This window comes from Triticum urartu, chromosome 4 (genome assembly GCF_003073215.2).
Source record: "Triticum urartu cultivar G1812 chromosome 4, Tu2.1, whole genome shotgun sequence".
NCBI lineage: Eukaryota > Viridiplantae > Streptophyta > Magnoliopsida > Poales > Poaceae > Triticum > Triticum urartu.
The window spans coordinates 489,317,686-489,321,472 of NC_053025.1; positions in this window are offsets into that span (position 1 = coordinate 489,317,686).

Below are 3,787 nucleotides of genomic sequence, written 5' to 3' on the forward strand. Positions count from 1 at the left end.
GGTTCTACCGACGTGCTTTGCACACAGGTGGCTGGCGGGTGTCAGTTTCTCCAACTTTAGTTGAACCGAGTGTGGCTACGCCCGGTCCTTGAGAAGGTTAAAACAGCACCAACTTGACGAACTATCGTTGTGGTTTTGATGCGTAGGTAAGAACAGTTCTTGCTCAGCCCAAAGCAGCCACGTAAAACTTGCAACAACAATGTAGAGGACGTCTAACTTGTTTTTGCAGGGCATGTTGTGATGTGATATGGTCAAGACATGATGATATATTTATTGCATGAGATTATCATGTTTTGTAATGGAGTTATCGGCAACTGGCAGGAGCCATATGGTTGTCGCTTTATTGTATGCAATGCAATCGCTTTGTAATTGCTTTACTTTATCACTAAGCGGTAGCGATAGTCGTAGAAGCAATAGTTGGCGAGACAAAAATGATGCTACAATGGAGATCAAGGTGTCGCGCCGGTGACGATGGTGATCATGACGGTGCTTAGAAGATGGAGATCACAAGCACAAGATGATGATGGCCATATCATATCACTTATATTGATTGCATGTGATGTTTATCCTTTATGCATCTTATTCTGCTTTGTTTGATGGTAGCATTATAAGATGATCTCTCACTAAATTTCAAGATAAAAGTGTTCTCCCTGAGTATGCACCGTTGCCAAAGTTCGTCGTGCTGAGACACCACGTGATGATCGGGTGTGATAAGCTCTACGTCCATCCACAACGGGTGCAAGCCAGTTTTGCACACGCATAATACTCGGGTTAAACTTGACGAGCCTAGCATATGCAGATATGGCCTCGAAACACTAAGACCGAAAGGTCGAGCGTGAATCATATAGTAGATATGATCAACATAGTGATGTTCACCATTGAAAACTACTCCATTTCACGTGATGATCGGTTATGGTTTAGTTGATATGGATCACGTGATCACTTAGATGATTAGAGGGATGTCTATCTAAGTGGGAGTTCTTAAGTAATATGATTAATTGAACTTAAATTTATCATGAACTTAGTACCTGATAGTATTTTTGCTTATCTATGTTGTTGTAGATAGATGCCTCGTGTTGTTGTTCCATTGAATTTTAATGTGTTCCTTGAGAAAGCAAAGTTGAAAGATGATGGCAGCAATTACACGGACTGGGTCCGTAACTTGAGGATTATCCTCGTTGCTGCACAGAAGAATTACGTCCTGGAAGCACCGCTGGGTGCCAGGCCTGCTGCAGATGCTGCTGACAATGTTAAGAATGTTTGGCAGAGTAAAGCTGATGACTACTCAATAGTTCAGTGTGCCATGCTTTACGGCTTAGAATCGGGACTTCAACGATGTTTTGAACGTCATGGAGCATATGAGATGTTCCAAGAGTTGAAGTTAATATTTCAAGCAAATGCCCAGATTGAGAGATATGAAGCCTCCAATAAGTTCTATAGCTGCAAGATGGAGGAGAATAGTTCTGTCAGTGAGCATATACTCAAAATGTCTGGGTATCATAATCACTTGACTCAATTGGGAGTTAATCTTCTTGTTGATAGTGTCATTGACAGAGTTCTTCAATCACTGCCACCAAGCTACAAAAGGTTCGTGATGAACTATAATATGCAAGGGATGAATAAGACTATTCCTGAGCTCTTCGCGATGCTAAAGGCTGCAGAGGTAGAAACAAGAAGGAGCATCAAGTGTTGATGGTTAATAAGACCACCAGTTTCAAGAAAAAGGGCAAAGGGAAGAAGAAGAAGGGGAACTTCAAGAAGAGTGGCAAACAAGTTGCTGCTCAGGAGAAGAAACCCAAGTCTGGACCTAAGCCCGAGACTGAGTGCTTCTATTGCAAATAGACTGGTCACTGGAAGCGGAACTGCCCCAAGTATTTGGCGGATAAGAAGGATGGCAAGGTGAACAAAGGTATATGTGATATACATGTTATTGATGTGTACCTCACCAGAGCTCGCAGTAGCACCTGGGTATTTGATACTGGTTCTGTTGCTAATGTTTGCAACTCGAAACATGGATTATGGATTAAGCAAAGACTGGCTAAGGACGAGGTGACGATGCGTGTAGGAAATGGTTCCAAAGTCGATGCGATCGCCATCGACACGCTACCTCTACATCTACCTTCGGGATTAGTTTTAGACCTAAATAATTGTTATTTGGTGCCAGCGTTAAGCATGAACATTATATCTGGATCTTGTTTGATGCGAGACGGTTATTCATTTAAATCAGAGAATAATGGTTGTTCTATTTATATGAGTAATATCTTTTATGGTCATGCACCCTTAAAGAGTGGTCTATTCTTGTTGAATCTCGATAGTAGTGATACACATATTCATAATGTTGAAGCCAGAAGATGCAGAGTTGATAATGATAGTGCAACTTATTTGTGGCACTGCCGTTTGGGTCATATTGGTATAAAACGCATGAAGAAACTCCAAACTGATGGACTTTTGGAGTCACTTGGTACTTGTGAACCATGCCTTATGGGAAAGATGACTAAAACGCCATTCTCCGGAACTATGGAGCGAGCAACAGATTTGTTGGAAATCATACATACTGATGTATGTGGTCCGATGAATATTGAGGCTCATGGCGGGTATCGTTATTTTCTCACCTTCACAGATGATTTGAGCAGATATGGGTATATCTACTTAATGAAACATAAGTCTGATACATTTGAAAAGTTCAAAGAATTTCAAAGTGAAGTGGAAAATCATCGTAACAAGAAAATAAAGTTTCCGCGGTCTGATCGTGGAGGAGAATATTTGAGTTACGAGTTTGGCCTACAATTGAAACAATGCAGAATAGTTTCGCAACTCACGCCACCTGGAACACCACAGCGTAATGGTGTGTCCGAACGTCGTAATCGTACTTTACTAGATATGGTGCAATCTACGATGTCTCTTAGTGATTTACCGCTATCATTTTGGTGTTATGCTTTAGAGACGGCTGCATTCACGTTAAATAGGGCACCATCAAAATCCGTTGAGATGACGCCTTATGAACTATGGTTTGGCAAGAAACCAAAGTTGTCGTTTCTTAAAGTTTGGGGCTGCGATGCTTATGTGAAAAAGCTTCAACCTGATAAGCTTGAACCCAAATCGGAGAAATGTGTCTTCATAGGATACCCAAAGGAAACTATTGAGTACACCTTCTATCACAGATCCGAAGGCAAGATATTCGTTGCTAAGAATGGATCCTTTCTAGAGAAGGAGTTTCTCTCGAAAGAAGTGAGTGGGAGGAAAGTAGAACTTGATGAGGTAACCGTATCTACTCCCTTATTGGAAAGTAGTTCACCACAGAAACTGGTTCCTGTGACATCTACATCAATTAGTGAGGAAGCTAATGATGATGATCATGGAACTTCAGATCAAGTTACTACCGAACCTCGTAGGTCAACCAGAGCAAGATCCGCACCAGAGTGGTACGGTAATCCAGTTCTGGAGGTCATGTTACTTGACCATGACGAACCTACGAACTATGAGGAAGCGATGATGAGCCCAGATTCCGCAAAATGGCTTGAAGCCATGAAATCTGAGATGGGATCCATGTATGAGAACAAAGTGTGGACTTTGGTTGACTTGCCCGATGATCGGCAAGCCATCGAGAATAAATGGATCTTCAAGAAGAAGACAAACACTGACGGTAATGTTACTGTCTACAAAGCTCGACTTGTTGCGAAAGGTTTTCGACAAGTTCAAGGAGTTGACTACGATGAGACCTTCTCACCCGTAGAGATGCTTAAGTCCATCTGAATCATGTTAGCAATTGCCGCGTTTTATGATTATG